We start from the raw sequence: 18,358 nt of genomic DNA on the forward strand, positions 1-18,358 counted from the left end.
CTCAATAATTTGTTTTCACAAAGGAACAGGGTGAGAAATATTAGAGGAAAGGAATCAGTCGACTGTATGGACCCAGAAGGGGTGAAATGTTCAGTCGACTTCGACAAGAGCCGAACCTCTATCGTCACAGAACAGAATGCCCCCAGCTCTTTGTTTTAATAATTTTTATACCTTAACGCCTCAAGGCTAAAAATATAGCCCTCCTCACCCGCCAGGTTTTCGCGAAATCTAAGTATACTTTATTTAATCGACCGCGGAAGGGTTGGAGCCAAAAAGTTAAATGATGACAACGTGAGTGAACGACACAAAAACACAAGGTAGGATTCGGTCGCTCTTCCGCCTTGCTTGTCAATAGTTAAATAATAATAGTGATTTCAAATTTTAGCACAGGGCCAGCAGTTTTGAAAGGAGGGGGCAGTTCATTACAACGACCCCAGAACTTAGTACTTAATTATATCGACTTCGAAACAATGAAAACTCGGCCTCCGCGGGAGTTTGAACCTAGAACGACGGAAGACGAAATGCCGAGAAGTATTTTAATCCAGCGTGCTAACAATTCTGCGAGCTCGCCACTTTAATTTTAATCATTCTTTCTACCATAAGAACAAGACCTGAAATTTGAAGAGAGGGGCTAGTCGATTACATCGACCCCTTAAAAAGATGAAAGGGAAGTCGACCTCGGCGGTATTTGAACTCGGAACGTAATGGCCACAAGGCCGCGAAATTAATCAGGCGTGACGAGCGAAGAATTCAATCGAGGACTCTCATTGTTTAATTTGTGTCTGATTTTTATCGATCCCTTGCGAAGGATCAAAAGCAAAGCTGACCTTGGATGGACTAGAAATCAGACCGTTACAACCGGAACTTTAATCATGTGGCACTTCTTGTTAGGCCCTTTAAGCTATTCTACCCAACTCAACACCTTACTAATAATCGTTATTATTTTTAACACAGAAAGAAGGTCAGAAATCCGGATTTGATTTCAATCGATTGCATTGACCACTTGGCCGGTATCTTAATTTATCGACTCCAAAATTATGAAAAGCAAAGTTGACTTCGGTGACATTTGAAACCAAAACGTAGTAAAATTATAATAATGGCTTCTGGCTCGGAACAAGTCTAGCAAATTTGAAAGAAGGGAACACATCTACGTCATCGACCCCATTTGCCTCGAGAAATGTAAGGCAAAGATCTTGAAACGTTAAAAAAGGGGGGGGCGGAAGAAAACCCCCCAAGAATAAGAAAGTCTTAATAATAATGGTTCCCCAGTTTAGGTACGAGGTCAGCAATTTTAAGGGGAAGAGGTTAAGTCGATTACGTCCACCCCAGAACTTAACTGGTTCTTGATCAATTACCAAAAGTAAAAGGTAAAGTTGACCCCGGAGCGATTTGAACACGGAACGTCAAGAGCCGGAAGAAATACCGTAAAGATGAAAGGCTAATTATTATTATAATTATTCCTACTATAAGTACAGGGCCTGGAGTTGCGGGGAAGGGAGCTAGTCGACTACATCGACTGAGTTCAACCGATACTTTATTTCATCGACCCCCAGAAGGATGGAAATGGCGGGATTTGAACTCGCGAGATAGCGGAAGGATGAAAGAACGATGATGATGATGATAATAATAGTAATAATAATAATACCATTGAAGACCTTTAAATCGGAGACTTATTTATTTGACTTCATTTATAATGGTAAAAAAGTATCTCCTGAAACAAGGATGGTGAGTTGTGGCGTTCATGCAGCAGCAACAACAACAGCAACGAAGGAGGAGGAAGAAATTGATTTAACACACTGCTAACGCTATATACAATAATTTTGCCGGCCTCACACGTGTGTATATATCTATACACACACCCGTATATACAAGCACATATATACACAAATATATGCACACATACACACAAAATATGTATATATAATATATACACAAATATATGCACACATACACACAAAATATGTATATAATATATACACAAATATATGCACACATACACGCACAATATGTATATAATATATACACACTGAGTAATATGTATAGGGTTAGACCACAAGTCAGGAAAAGGTCTGAAATTCTAAATATCTTGTATTTTTCTTATGCATTGATATTAAATGTTAACCTACGAAGTGACTTTATTAAAATATTGAAGAAAAAATACAAAAATTTTTTTTAATAATTCATTAAAATTTCATTGAGTAATGATCCACCCTGCATGTGAGTGTGTATATATATATGTATATATATATATATAGACGTTACTTACACATATATGCAATAGTGAGGCTTAGCGTCGGCATACATACAATGGGTTTAAAACAGCGGAATAAAAATTTTAATGCCATGAGAAATATGACATGGATATGAATATACACTCACACATACTATATACACGCGCACTATGTACATACATTAACGAAATACAAATGAAACGTATATAAACACACACAAAAGAAATGCCTTTACATTTTATATATACACAGGCATGTATGTGTGTACACACACACACAAATACATATATATTCATAGATTTATGGGTCGGAAGAAGGCGAAACGATATTAAATGTTGGTTGAAAGAAGCGACTGGGCTAATCCCACCTACCTATACGTATGTATACACACAAATACAGATTTATGAGTGCAGACACGTACACCCACACCAATATAATACGTATTCATACATTCTCAAAGATGTATGAATGAAGCGACAGAAAAACCGTTATTCTTCTCTTCATGAATTGCTATGAACACCAATCCGTATACGCTAAATATATATAATACACACACAATATTATATATATATATATATATATACATACATAAGCTTACCGGGGCGGTTGCCAACGACAGCTACATAATTTGTCAACTAATAATATACATACATACATATATATATATATACACACACACAGACACGTTAGTTGACTTATTAACCGGTACTGTATATAAATATATACACGCACTCAACCAAAAGCGTGTCTATACACCCGGTATTTTATATATGTATATATCTATATACGCACACACCCAATTACTCGCAAACACACGTATATACGAGGCTAAAAGCGTGTTTAAAGAAGGCAACAAAGGCGAAGTAATTAAAGATTTCCAGTGACCAGCGAAAATGTCAGCCATTTCTCCTCCATCTCTACACGTGTGTATGTGTATATAAATTTACACGCAATATATATATCCATACACATATATATTACTATTATTACACACTTCTGAGTAGAAACGAAGGCGTAGAAAAAAGCTGTTTCGCTGACCGCTTTCTCGACGAATAAATATGCAATGTATATATATATATATTTATATACCAATTCCTATCAAACACCCTATGTATAAAAATATACACAAACATACAGTTATAATCTATGAATGTGCCTGTCATTTAAACAGACCCATCTCCATATACACATTCACTCGTTCAGACATGCAATAGAAGTAATAGTATAAAGCAAGAGACAAAAAGCTGTGCATTACTGACCGTTGCAGCGAAAACCTGCAAATGATATAGGCTGCACCAATATGGCGGCTTTAATAGAGAGACAGACGGGAGAGAAAGAGAGGAATAGAGTAGAAAGAGAGAGTGAGGGCGGGAAGACGTAAAAAAAAAAAAAAGTGACAGAGAGAAAGAGTGAGTAAAGGGGGCGACCCACGTGCTGCTGCTGCTGATGTTGGTGGTGGAAGCGATGAAAGCGACGGAGGTGAGGTTGCTTAAGAGGTGGGACACAGTTGCCTCGCCAGCTGTCTGTCACAGCGACCAGGCAGCCGGGCCACTGGGAGGAGGTGAGAGATGAAGGATAATGGCAGGCGGAGGAAGTGGAGGTTATATGACAATGACAGAGGGGGAGGATTGAGTAGCGGAGTAAGGGGAGGAGGCAGAGGTTGGCTAGAGAGAGAGAGTTGGAATTGAGGAAGAGATAAACAGAAGCAATTAGTGATGGGAAAGAAAATACGAAGTGAATGACAGAATAAAAGATGGAGAGGGTGTGAGTTAGTGAGAGAGAGCAAGAAAGAAAAAACGATAGGCGTTAGTGTGAGGGGAGGTTTAAAGTAGTTAGTGACAGCATAAGGGGATGAGGCGAGACATAATGAGAAGAGAGAGGGAGGGAGGGAGTTAGTAAAAGACATGAAGTGACAGAGTGAGGGGAAGCGATATGCAGTAAAATATGACAGAGTAGCAGTGAGAGTAGAACAGAAGGGGAGACAGAGCGGGAGTTAATGAAGTTTTTTCTTCTTTTTACAAGGAAGGAAAGTTATTTTTTCTTTTACTTGTTTCAGTGATCGGATTGCGGCCATACTGGGGCAACGCCTCGAAGAATTTTAATGGAACAAAGTAACCCAGTGCTTATTGCACCGGCCTCTTTTGCTGAATCGCTAAATTACGAGGACGTAAACACACCGACACCGGTTGTCGAGCAGTGATGTGGGGAGGACAAACGGCTACCAAATACAATCACTACCAGAGTTATACAAGGCACTTTGCCAAGATGTCACACAATGGGACTGAACCCGAAATCATACGATTGCAAAGCCAGCTTCTTACCCACGGCAATGTTTTAATAGCAGAAGAGGAGCTGGGTTTATTAAATGTGTGAGGAGGAAGATGAAACGTTAGAGCGAGAGAAAAAAGAAGCCGACTGTAAGAAAGAAGAAAGGAAATAGGAAAATTATATAATGGGAAAGAAAATGGGTGAAAAAATACGAGAGAGAGAGAGAGAGAACAGTTTAAAAAGAAAGCTGGATAGGAAGACAAAAAAAAAAGAAATGTAGGCAGTAGCAACTGAAGCAACTTTAAGAGGCAATATAGGAAATGATTTGATTGAGCAGACCCCATATAAGATGGATAAAAGACGGATCGAACTGTGACCAATCCGCCTTTGTTTTAATTTCTTATTGAGACTAAGATACAGAAAAGGAAGAAAGATCTGGTAGAGAGAGAGAGAGGTGAAAGACAGACAGGAAGAGGAAGAGACAAAAAGGAAGTTGGTGATGGCGGAGAAAAGAAGGAAGTAGTAGAGAGAGGGGGAAAAGGTGGTAGAAAGAGAAAGGATGTGATAGATAGAAAGGACAAAGAAGTGGTAGAAAAGAGTGAGTGAGGGAAAAAGTGGAGGCTATGAGCAAAGAGAAGGGGAGGTAATAAGTGGGAGAGGGAGATAGAATCTAGAGACTGTAGGAGTGTGTCCTGGTGACAAAAGACAAAGAGTGATGGGATGAGTGAGGTGACAATGAAAGCAAAAAAGAGGGGGAAGGAGTAGAGAGAGAGGGAGGGAGGGAGAAGGGCGGCACGTGGCACACAGAAGGGGAGCAATCGTTACAGAATGAACGAAAAACTGAGGACAAAGCAAAGATAAAAATTGGGGAAGACGTGACGCAGAATAATGGTGAGATAAAAACAATTTAGCCCTGGGCAGTCTTGATCATGATGTTCCAGTAATGGCCATCACATCTATTTTACAATCTACTGTATTCCAGGGTTATAAATGAAGTAAGGTGTCGTTGTGTGACATGGTGTAGGTGCAGGCATGGGTTGTATGGTAAGAAGCTTGCCTTTCATCCTTTCAGGGTCGATAAATTAAGTACCACACACACTGAGGTCGATGTAATCGACTTAATCCATTTGAGTGTCCTTGTTTGTACCCTCTATGTTTAGCCCCTTGTGGGCAATAAAGAAATAAGAAGCTTGCTTCCCAACCAGATGATTCCATGTTTAGTCCCACTGTGTGGTCCTTAGGGCAAATGTCTTTCCCTATAGACAGATATATCAAATACCATGCAATATAAATTCTTGATTTATAGAAACTTCAACCTTTACAGGCATAGGAGTGGCTGTGTGGTAAGTAGCTTGCTTACGAATCACTTGGTTCCGGGTTCAGTCCCACTGCATAGCACCTTGGGCAAGTGTCTTCTACTATAGCATCGGGCTGACCAAAACCTTGTGAGTAGATTTGGTAGACGGAAACTGAAAGAAGCCTGTCGTATATATGTATATATACATGTGTGTGTGTGTTTGAGTGTCTGTGTTTGTCCCCCCAACATCGCTTGACAACTGATGCTGGTGTGTTTACGACCCCGTGACTTAGCAGTTCAGCAAAAGAGCCCGATAGAATAAGTACTAGGCTTACAACGAATAAGTCCTGGGGTCGATTTGCTCGACTAAAGGCGGTGCTCCAGCATGGCCACAGTCAAATAACTGAAACAAGTAAAAGAGTAAATAGTTTAGGTGTGCCATAATCACGAAATAGTAATGAGAAGGAGATAACTCCAAGAATAAAAACTACTCCAAAATTGACAAGCCATTAACCTTTAGCACACTGCATTTTCTCTACAATTGTCTTCCCTGCCACTGTCCTGTTACTAGAAGGGAGAAAACTCTATGGTAACATAATGCACCTACAGTATGCTAAAGGTTAAAAAAAGAAGACAGGTTTATTGGCTGAAGATAACGAGGACATTTGTGAACAGGTTTCTGCTTCAATATGTATCCTCTGCATGGTGTTTGTCCTGAAATATCCCCAGTTCTCAAAAGACTTAGACTTATACAAAAGGGCCAAAGTAATTTACATGATTTAAACAAAAATGAGCTAAGAGAAATTTGCTTGGATTTATTTCTTTACTACCCACAAGGGGACAAACGGATTAAGTCGATTATATTGACCCCAGTACATAACTGGTACTTATTTAATCAACCCCGAAAGGATGAAAAGCAAAGTTGACCTCGGAGGAATTTGAACTCACAACATAGCGGCAGACGAAATACTGCTAAGCATTTCGCCCGGCGTGCTAACAATTCTGCCAGCTCACTGCCTTTATACAGGTATATCAAATACCTATTTCTTTACTGCCCACAAGGGGCCAAACAGAGAGAGGGCAAATAAGGACAAACAGATTAAGTCGATTATATCGACTCCAGTATGTAACTGGTACTTAATATATCAACCCCGAAAGGATGAAAGGCAAAGTTGACCTCGGAGGAATTTGAACTCAGAACGTAGTGGCAGACGAAATACCACTAAGCATCTCGCCCGGCGCGCTAACGTTTCCGCCAGCTCACATCCAGGTATACCAAATACTAATTAACAAACTTTCGACTTCTTAAACTCACCTCTGCCTCTAGAGGACGTGCCAGGATTACCAAATGGCAATTAAGGGAGGGGGGATAATCTCAAGAACAAAGAATACTCCCAGGAACAAGCTTATTGTTTGGGGGTAAGAGGACAATCTTGGACACATTTCTGCTGGGCCATGGAAATTTGCATGATTTAAACAAAACTGAGCTAAGAGAAATAACAATGGTTGGCCACAATCTCGCAAACTTACTCTCCCACCTGCCCTCTCTAATTCCTGGTCCACTTCAATATATACACCTCCCTGTAACTTGGGTGTGTACCTTGCCACATCTTCATCATCATCATCATTGTTCGACCATGGTCGAGACAATGGAATTTACCATGCTACGCCAGACTTCACGGTCCATCATGGCATTACGGAGGTCCTGTTGCTGGATGCCTGTATCCCTGGAGATTACATCAGGGTAGGAGAGTGTGCGCCCTCTGGTATTGCGAGTAGATGGCTTCCAGAGGAGAAGAGTAGAAATTACCTCGTTTTCAGCTCTACAACAATGTCCAGCAAACTGGACTCTCCTACCTTTCACAAGAGATGACACAGGTGGTAGATTCCCATATATTTGCACTTTGGTTGGATGACGCTTCCACGAGAGATTTTGAGCTTCATAAGGAGGCAAGTGTAGGTTCCTTCCAACTGCCTCTCAAGCTTCTTTGATAACATCCAGGTTTCTGAGCCATCTTATCTCTCTCTCTCCAACTGAGGTGTCCATGTATCTCCTCTACTGTGAGACACCTATTTCTGTCCCCCTATTCATACTCTGACTTCTCATCACCTGACACAAAACCACCTTCCTCAATACTACTCTGCCCCTTGGATGAAGAGTGCTTGTTTTGCAAGTTACTGTGATCTCAAAGCTGTTGCTGCCTCATAAAAAAACCCCACAGTACCCTCTGTAAAGTGGTTGACATTAAGAAGGGCATCCAACTGTAGAAACAAACCATGGTAAAGAGGACAGTAGAGCTTGGTCTATTCTTCTGACTTGCTAGTTCCTGTGAAACCATCCAACTCATACCAGCATGGAAAACGGACATTGAATGATGGTGATACACACACACATCTTCACCATCTTTTCTGTCTCTGTACTCTTTTCCCACAGGTTTTCCCTCCAAAGCAAATCTCTCAATATCACTCCCTCTCTCAATAGAGGGGCTCTTGTTTTGCAGGTTACTTGATCTCACTGCTGCCTCATAAAAAAAAAAAAACAGCCAGAACCCACTGTAAAGTGGGTTGTCATTATCAAGGGCATCCAGCCATGGTCGGCCCGAGGCTATATAGTAGAAGACACTTGCCCAACATTCCACGCAGTGGGACTGAACCCAGAACCATGTGGTACCAAAGCACACAGTAGGGATTGGGGCAGTCTTTTGCAAAACCATCCAACCCATGCCAGCATAAAGAATGGACATTAAATGAAGAGGATGTATTTAGGGGATAACTTATTGTCTTTTCTTTTTTCAAGATTGTAGATATGATTTGAGAGACATTTGACTGCTGTTTCTAACACATTTGGTGATAAGTTGTTTAAGTGAAGGACCAATAAAACCTATGATCAAAGTTGTTCCAGATGTGGTGGTAAGTAGCTTGCTTACAAACCACATAGTTCCAGGTTCAGTCCTACTGCGTGACACCTTGGGCAAGTGTCTTCCATTATAGCCTCAGGCCAACCAAAGCCTTATGAGTGGATTTGGTAGACGGAAACTGAAAGAAGCCCGTCGTATATATGTATGTGTGTGTATAAGTTTGTGTGTCTGTGTTTGTTCCCCCAACGTCACTTGACAACCGATGCTGGTGTGTTTACATCCCCGTAACTTAGAGGTTCAGCAAAAGAGACTGATAGAATAAGTACTAGGCTTACAAAGAATAAGTCCTGGGGTTGATTTGCTCGACTAAAGGCAGTGCTCCAGCATGGCCACAGTCACATGACAAACAAGTAAAAGAGTATCCCATTTTTCATTCAGGCATAGCATATCAAGGACTACATTATCTAATGTATAGTATAGTAAGTATTAGTGGCTATAACTGTTGTTGTTTAGCCCTAGGCCAATCCTGATCCAATGATCAAAGTCGTTTTATTTGTGACCAACCTTTCTTATATTCAAACATGGTGTATTTAGAAACAAGTATAATAGCATATAAAGCTGTAGCAGTTTAGCCCCAGGTCAGTTATGATCCAGTAGGCCTATGATCAAAGGTGTTTCATCAATGACCATCCTGGCATTTCCTTCATTTACGACTACATTACTCTTTTACTTGATTAAGTCATTTGACTGCGGCCATGCTGGAGCACCGCCTTTAATCGAGCAACTCGACCCTAGGACTTATTCTGTCGGTCTCTTTTGCCGAACCGCTAAGTAAGTAATGGGGACATAAACACACCAGCATCGGTTGTCAAGCAATGCTAGAGGGACAAACACACACATGCATATATATATATATATATATATACATACATATACACACACACACACACACATATTCTTTCAGTTTCCGTCTACCAAATCCACTCACAAGGCTTTGGTTGGCCCTGGGCCATAGCAGAAGACACTTGCCCAAGATGCCACGCAGTGGGACTGAACCCGGAACCATGTGGTTGCTAGACAAGCTACTTACCACACAGCCATTCCTGCGCCTATAAATTATTCAACATCTAAATTTAATTTAAAATCCAAGATGCAATTTGAAGGAGATTCAGCTACTATTTCTAGCAGGTTGATCAACCAAGTGGGTTGCTGCTGTTTAGCCCCAGGTCAGGCCTCACAGAGCAGATCTCTGATCAAAGCTTCATGTTCCATACCTGATCAATAGGACCCACATTACTGAATGCACTTGCTTTTAAGAAAGTGAGGTGTGGTTTATGAGATTTGGCTGTTATCTCTAGAATGAAGAATTCCTGTGAGGCGATGGGGTTAAAAACGATAGAGATGGTGGTGGGAGTGGCAGACGACAACGAAGCAACTTAGAGGCAATCAGGAAGCAGTAAGCAATTTGTGTTGTCATTACAGAGGTAACGTGGTGGTGGTAATTGGAGTTGTGGGAAGAGGGATAAAATAGGAATGGCAGCAACCGGAAGTTAGTGAGTAGCAGGAGGAGAGAGAGCAAATGAACGGAAAGCCGGTATGATAGAGAGAAGAAAGAAGAACGAAGGGAGGAAGACACGAAGGCTGGGAGATAGGGAGAGATAGTAAAAGAAATGGGGGAGGAGGGAGAGTAGAGAAGAAAGAGTGAAAGAGGAAAGGTTGAGATGTAGAGAGAGGGAGGAAAATGAAAAAGAGAGGAAGAGATAAGGGAAATGTGAGAAAAAGGGAGGGAAAAGAGGAAAGAAAGATAAACGGAGGTAAGGGAGATGAGGAAAAAGAGAGAGAAAAAGAAGTGAAGAAAGATGGTAAGACAAAGAGAGAGAAAAAACGAAAGGAGGGGGAAGAGATATAAGGGGAGGTAAGAGAAACTAAAGGAGGTGGTGAGAGAAGTAAAAGAGTAAAGAGCCAGAAAGAGGGGGAAGAGCTAAGAGGCAAGAGAAAGGATGGAGAATAGAGAAAAGGTGAAGGGGAAGATAAGGAGAGGGGGAAAAAGAAAGAGAAGCAATAAAAGGAAGGAACAGAGGTAGGAGGCAAGAGAAAGGAAGAGGAGGAAAAAACAATAGCGAAAAGTAAATCTTTCCTTCATGGTACCTGCATCTGGTCAGGTAGAGAGATGATCATCACAAATGGAAACCCAGTTATTTAGCCCTGAGTCAATCTTCACCATACAGACATAAGCAAATGTGTTACTACTATGACCATCCACTGTGATGGGGGGGGGGGCAGTACGTAGCATTAAATTAAAGAAGTAGGAACATGTGTGGCTGTGTGGTAAGAAGCTCGCTTCCTAGTCACTTGGTTCTGGGTTCACTCCCATTGCAGGGCACCTTGGCCAAGCGACTTCTGCTATGGCCTGAGGCTGACTAAAATCTTGTGAGTGGGTTTACTAGACAGATACTGAAAGAAGCACCATTGTGTGTGTGTGTGTGTGTGTGTGTGTGTATGTGTGTGTGTATATACACCCAGACCCAGGAGTGAAATTTAGGATTTACTCTTTACTCTTTTACTTGTTTCAGTCATTTGACTACGGCCATGCCTTTAGTCGAGCAAATCGACCCCAGGACTTATTCTTTGTAAACCTACTACTTATTCTATCGGTCTCTTGCCAAACAGCTAAGTTACAGAGACGCAATCACACCAGCATCGGTTGTCAAGCGATGTTGGGGAACAAACACAAACACACACACATATATATATACACATATATACGACGGGCTTCTTTCAGTTTCCATCTACCAAATCTACTCACAAGGCTTTGGTCGGCCCGAGGCTCTGGTAGAAGACACTTGCCAAAGGTGCCACGCAGTGGGACTGAACCCAGAACCATGTGGTTGGTAAGCAAGCTACTTACCACACAGCTACTCCAGCACCTATATTTCTTGGTTTTCTGTGAATCGATTTTGATAAAACTTTTCCCAGATGGTCTGCACACTATGGCAACACCATTGTTATGCTTTCATTATTCTGTGTAACGTCCTTTCTTTTTCATTTCAGATTCTTCAGTTTTTAGGTGAACCAAGCTAATAGCATCTCTCCTCTCTAAGAACAATGGGATGCGGAAAAGGCCTTAACGATGAAGAAAAGTCTGTCGTCATCAGAGAGAGTGCTAAAGGCACCTCTCTTCAGGTCACTGCGGAGAAAGAAGTTAGATTGTCATGAGGACATGGTTAGATGATTTCTGAAGGACCCTTCGCCAAAGAAGAAATGATCCGAATGTGGGGCCTCCAAGACTGTGACAGCTAGGGATTTAAGGAATATTGACTGCAAGTTATATGGGAAACCTGGACAAACCATGATGGTCCTCTGGAGGACATTCATCCTCAGCTCCCTGGATTACTGCTCACAGCTATGGTCACCCAACAGTGTGAAATTAACAGCAGACCTTGAAGCAATCCAGAGAAGATTCACAAAGAAGATCGTCTCTTTGCAACAGTTCAGCTACTGGGAAAGGCTGAAACAGCTAAGACTCTACTCCCTGGAGAGAAGGTGGGAGAGGTATGCAGTTATATACATCTGGAAGATCCTGGAAGGAATTGTGCCAAATTTTGGCACTGAAAGCTACACCAATGCCAGAACAGGACAATACTGCATAGTGCCAAAGATCCCAGCAATGCCATCGTGCTTCAGGACCAGTTACTGAAACAGCCTGGGTTTCAAGGGCCCACAGCTTTTTAATATTCTCCCAAAGAGAATGAGAAACCTGCACAAAGTAGATGTAGGGGTTTTTAAATCAAAGCTGGACCTCTTCCTTCTCAAGAGTCCCAGATGAACCTACATCACGGCAAGAGGTGCAAATGAGGGGAGCTATATCAAACTCCATTCTTCACCAAGTGGCACATATTAGAGGAGGCTCTCAGAAATAACAGTGTAGCAAAACAGCTGTGCATCAGCAAGGCCACAGCTCTGAGCTGAAACTACAGAAAAAAAAAAGCCATTTTCACCACCTCTAAACTTCTTCGTGTACAGAAAACCACCAGAAATCGCATCCTCGAGACCATGGCTTCTGTGCAAGAGCCCCTTTAACTGCCTCCTTTAATACCCCATCAATGGTCTCAAAAGTACATGATGTTAGATATGAGTTGTGTCCTGTTCACTGACAGAAACAGGGCAAACCTCGATGGACCTGACTGAGCAAAAAGTTGGGTCTATTTTGGAGATGAGCGTCACTGTTTACAACATCAGCAACAGGGTGGTGGGGTCATGTGTGTTGGTGTCATTGGGGACAGACTTGTTGGCCCAGTCAGGGTGCCAGAAGGGGTTAAAGTGACTGCAGCCGCCTACTGCAATCTCCTGAAGGTGGTCTTGGATCCCTGGCTAGATGACATACTGCTGTCACTTCTAAGGAATCTCGTATTCATGCATGACAATGCTCCCTTCCACTCTGCTAGGACCACCCAAACATTACTAGGGTCTTACGATATACAAGGTGAAAGGCTGTGGGTGTAGCTGCCAGCATCTCCGGATCCCAAGCCTGTCGAAAATCTTTGGCCCATCATTAAACAAGACGTTTATGCCGATAGATGCCAATTTACGTCGAAAGATGTCTTATGGGCAACCATCAAAGCTGTAGCTGCAGCAGTCCAACCTGCTACTATTAAGGAATTCACAGATTCCATGACTAATAGGGTTTTTGAAGTTATCCTTCGAAATGGCACTCATGCAGCTAAATAATTCATTATGTCAATGTTAAAATATTATTATGGTTTTCTGTTAAATATATTTCTTTACTACCCACAAGGGGCTAAACACAGAGAGGACAAACTAGGACAGACAAACGGATTAAGTCGATTACATCGACCCCAGTGCGTAACTGGTACTTAATTTATCAACCCCGAAAGGATGAAAGGCAAAGTCGACCTCAGCGGAATTTGAACTCAGAACGTAGCGGCAAACGAAATACCTATTTCTTTACTACCCACAAGGGGCTAAACACAGAGAGGACAAACTAGGACAGACAAACTGATTAAGCCGATTATATCGACCTCAGTGTGTAACTGGTACTTAATTTATCAACCCCGAAAGGATGAAAGGCAAAGTCGACCTCGGCGGAATTTGAACTCAGAACGTAGCGGCAAACGAAATACCTATTTCTTTACTACCCACAAGGGGCTAAACACAGAGAGGACAAACTAGGACAGACAAACTGATTAAGCCGATTATATCGACCTCAGTGTGTAACTGGTACTTAATTTATCAACCCCGAAAGGATGAAAGGCAAAGTCGACCTCGGCGGAATTTGAACTCAGAACGTAGCGGCAAACGAAATACCTATTTCTTTACTACCCACAAGGGGCTAAACACAGAAAGGACAAACAAGGACAGACAAACGGATTAAGTCGATTACATCGACCCCAGTGCGTAACTGGTACTTAATTTATCAACCCCAAAAGGATGAAAGGCAAAGTCGACCTCAGTGGAATTTGAACCCAGAACGTAACAGCAGATGAAATACCGCTCAGCATTTCGCCCAGCGCGCTAACGTTTCTGCCAGCTCACCGCCTTTAAATATATATTTCTGTTAAATATATACTCAATGCATGCTTGATATGTATCTTTACCCTTAATTTCCTAAATATAAATGTCTAGATGGGCTATTTTCATTCAAAAGCTATCAGTGTGGTTCACCCCAAAAGCTGAAAAATCTAAAATAAAAAAGAAAGGTCATTACACAGAATACCAAAAACATAAAAAGAGTGTTGCCATAGTGTGAAAACCAGCTGGGAAAAGCTTTATCAAAGTCAAACCACAGAAAACCAAGACATCTTAAATTTCACTCCTAAGCGTGGTTCTGGGTGTGTGTGTGTGTGTGTGTGTATATGTATGTGTATATATATATATACACACATACATACACACCAGGCTTCTTTCAGTTTCTGTCAACTGAGCGTGTTTCTCCCCACCTGGGAGTACAGGGGCCCTGCTGTACTCTTCCACCACAACTTTCTCTCACTCTTTCTTCCTACTTCTGCCACAAAGCAGAGGCACCATGGTGTAACCCACTATGGTTTGGTAAACTTTCAGACCCTAGTCTAGATTGCGAATCCTCTATACCCCAGGATGGTTCAGCTCTCCACCCGTTTAAAAGCCACCATTTACGGAATGAGGATAACAACATAGCTTCATGCCCGTGCAACCATCCTATATGGAATAAATTAATGAATAATAAAAGCGACTAAAAATTTAAGGCAATGAAAGTAAAATAATATATATCAGGCATCGCTATGTGGTGAGTAGCTTGCTTACCAACCACATGGTTCCGGGTTCAGTCCCACTGCATGGCACCTTGGGCAAGTGTCTTCTATTATAGCCTCGGGCTGACCAAAGCCTTGTGAGTGGATTTGGCAGATGGAAACTGAAATAAGCCCATTACATATATATGTATGTATGTATGCGTGTGTGTTTGTGTGTCTGTGTTTGTCCCCCCAGCATCGCTTAACAACCGATGTTGGTGTGTTTACATCCCCGTAACTTGGCGGTTCAGAAAAAGAAACCGATAGAATAAGTCCTGGGGTCGATTTGTTTGACTAAAGACGGTACTCCAGCATGGCCACAGTCAAACATTTCGCCTGGCGTGCTTACGATTCTGCCAGCTCATTGCGATTATGTGGTGGATGGATCTTCAAGTTGCCACACGCATTTTAGTAGCTTAAAGTAGGCTCGAATTAGAGATTATTCTTTGTGGCTAATGGCTTGAGTCCTGACTGGAAGAAGAAGAAGACAGCAGCATTGTCCGAGATATATGAACATTATTTTGGTATGGTCTACAGCAATGGCTCTACAAGTGGTAGTGGAAAATTCCAAGTTTAACTGGGGTGATAACGAGGAAGCGATTCATGTAAAAAATAATGGGTCCATTAGGTTAAGTTTTACTTATGAAACACAGTTGCTTTGAATTTTTAATTGAATGAATCAACCCCTGTACTGAGTATTTTCTTTTTTCTTTTAAGCTTGTTATTTATTCTATCAGTCTCTTTAGTCGAACTGCTAAGTTACAGGAATGTCAACAAACCAACACCAATTGTCAAGCAGTAGTGGGGGACAAACAGATCCAAACACACACACACACATGATGGGCTTCTTTCAATTTCTTATTTCTTTATTGCCCACAAGGGGACAAACAAGGACAGACAAAGGGATTAAGTTGATTACATCGACCCCAGTGTGCAACTGGTACTTGATTTATCAACCCCAAAAGGATGAAAGGCGAAGTCGACCTCGGCGGAATTTGAACTCAGAACATAATGGCAGACGAAATACCTATTTCTTTACTACCCACAAGGGGCTAAACACAGAGGGGACAAACAAGGACAGACATAGGTATTAAGTCGATTATATCAACTCCAGTGCGTAACTTACTTATTTAATCGACGTTGAAAGGATGAAAGGCAAAGTCGACCTCGGCGGAATTTGAACTCAGAACATAATGGCAGACAGAGTACCACTAAACATTTTGCTCTGCGAGCTAACGTTTCTGCCAGCTCACTCCTTCTTTCAGTTTCTGCCTACCAAATCCACTCACAAGGCTTTGGTCAGCCCAAGGATAAAGTAGAAGGCACTTGCCCAGGGTGACACACAGTGGGACTGAACCCAGAACCATGTGGTTGGGAAGCAAGCTTCTTACCACACTCTTGCGCTTGTATAAAAAATTTTTTTCATATTTTGTGCATTGTAGAAGTATAGCTAATTAATAAATTGGTTATGCTTCTACAATAAATTTCATCAAAATCTTGTGGACCCTCAAGGACTAATATGAACCCCAACTGAGAACCACTTGTCTAGGATATATCTGTTTGTAACAGCAGCATTGTTCAAGAAATGTAGAACTGTGATCTGGACTAAGATGTCACTTAGAATCTCTGACAGTAGCACTGTCCCAGATATGTAAACAGTATTGTAATGTGATCATGAAAGGCATAAAGGTCTGTGTTTAAAAGCCACACTATCCCAGCTAAGAGAGCAGTACTATCATGTGGTTTGGGATGTCTATGTGCGTTTATAACAGGAGGACTGTCCCAGATATATGAGCAATATTGTGATACAGTCCAAGAAATCTGTGTGTTTATAACAGAAATATGTGAGTAGTGTCCCAAATATGTGAGTAGTGCTGTCAGATATGAAAGCAGTATCGTAATGTCAGTCTAGGATATGAGAGAAAGAGAGGAAGTGCGAGTGTAACAGCAGCACTGTCTCAGATATATGAACATCATTGTAATGAGGTTTAAGATGTCAGTGTTCCTAACAGTAGGTGTCCCAGATATGTAAACAATATTGTAATGTAATTATGAAAGTTTGTGTGTTTAACCCTTTCATTACTGTATTTTTTTGAGATGTTCTGTGTTTCTTTCAATTACTTTAAATATAACAAAGAATTTAGTGAAATAACTTAGTTATCATTCAGCTAGTGTTAGGAACATAAATTGTGACTAAGGTTTGGTGGAAGATTTTAATTCAATACTTATGAAATCAAGACTAAGATCTGGACTAAAAACTGGTTTCAGCCGGGTTGGTAACAAAAGGGTTAAGAATTGTTTCTCTATTATATATCTTAACCCTTTTGTTACTGTATTTATTTTGATGGTTCTGTGTTTCTTTCAATTAATTTTATATATAACAAAGAATTTAGTAAAATAACTTAGTTATCATTCAGCTGGTGTTAGGAACATAAGTTGTGACTAAGATTTAGTGGAAGACTTTAATTCAGAAATTATGGAAACAAGACATTTGTACTCAGAGCCAGGGCCGGTTTCAGCCAGGTTGGTAATGAAAGGGTTAAGAATTGTTTCTCTATTATATATCTTAACCCTTTCGTTACTGTATTTATTTTGAGATGCTCTGTGTTTCTTTCAATTAATGTTATATATAACAAAGAATTTATTAAAATAACTTAGTTATCATTAAGCTAGTGTTAAGAACATAAGTTGTGACTAAGGTTTGCTGCGTATTTGTATCAGAAGGGCTGTCCCAAATATGAAAGCAGTATCGTAACATTGGTCTAGGATACGAGTGAGTGTGTGTGTGTGTGTGTGTGTGTGTGTGTGTAAGTGTGTTTGTAACAACAGTACTGTCCCAGATATATGAACAGCATTGTGATGTGTTTAGGATGTCTTCCCGTTCCTGACTGCAGGACTGTTCCAGATATGTAAGCAGAACTGTAATATGATCTTGAAAGCCTGCGTGTTTAACAGCAACACTATCCCAGCTAAGCCAGCAGTACTGCAATGCAGTTTAGGATATTTGTGTGTGTTTGTAACAGCAAGACTTCCCAGATGTGACAGCAGTGTCGTACTGAGGTCAACAACGTCTATGTTTAACAGTAATATTGTTCCAGATATATGAGCAGCATTGTGGTATGGTCTACTGGGATATATCTGAGCGTTTGTAACAGGGCTGTCCCAAATATGTGAGCAGCACTTTAATGAAAGCCGTACCATAATGTAGATATAGGATATGGAGTGGGGGGTGCATGTAACAACAGTACTGTCCCAAAAATTGGGTCACCCCATAAATAATACATTTTTTTATACTTCTTTTATCTTTCAAAATTAAGATAAACAAAGTTCTTTTTTAATCTAAAATATACTCTTCTTCATTTTCTACAATCCTCTTCCATCTATCTGGTAGACTTGCAAGGCCCCTCTTCCAAAATT

The 18,358-nt window shown here is 41.0% G+C and overlaps 2 protein-coding genes across 4 annotated transcripts in view; both read right to left on the minus strand.

Moving 5' to 3' along the window:
- Positions 1-18,358, minus strand: part of LOC115225490 (neurofascin-like) — a 498,646-nt gene that overhangs the window by 234,293 nt on the left and 245,995 nt on the right. The gene's annotated exons all lie outside the window — the stretch shown is intronic.
- LOC115225288 (ubiquitin-like modifier-activating enzyme 1) overlaps positions 1-18,358 on the minus strand; it is a 130,695-nt gene that overhangs the window by 64,590 nt on the left and 47,747 nt on the right. The window contains exon 1 of one of the 3 annotated variants that reach the window (XM_029796228.2): positions 3,491-3,631. The exons of the other annotated variants lie outside the window; for them this stretch is intronic. The gene's annotated coding sequence lies outside the window, so the exon portion shown is untranslated. Of the gene's footprint in view, positions 1-3,490; positions 3,632-18,358 lie in introns of those variants that run through there. 3 annotated transcript variants of the gene reach the window in all.

Source organism: Octopus sinensis, linkage group LG27 (assembly GCF_006345805.1).
Source record: "Octopus sinensis linkage group LG27, ASM634580v1, whole genome shotgun sequence".
In the NCBI taxonomy this organism is placed as follows: domain Eukaryota; kingdom Metazoa; phylum Mollusca; class Cephalopoda; order Octopoda; family Octopodidae; genus Octopus; species Octopus sinensis.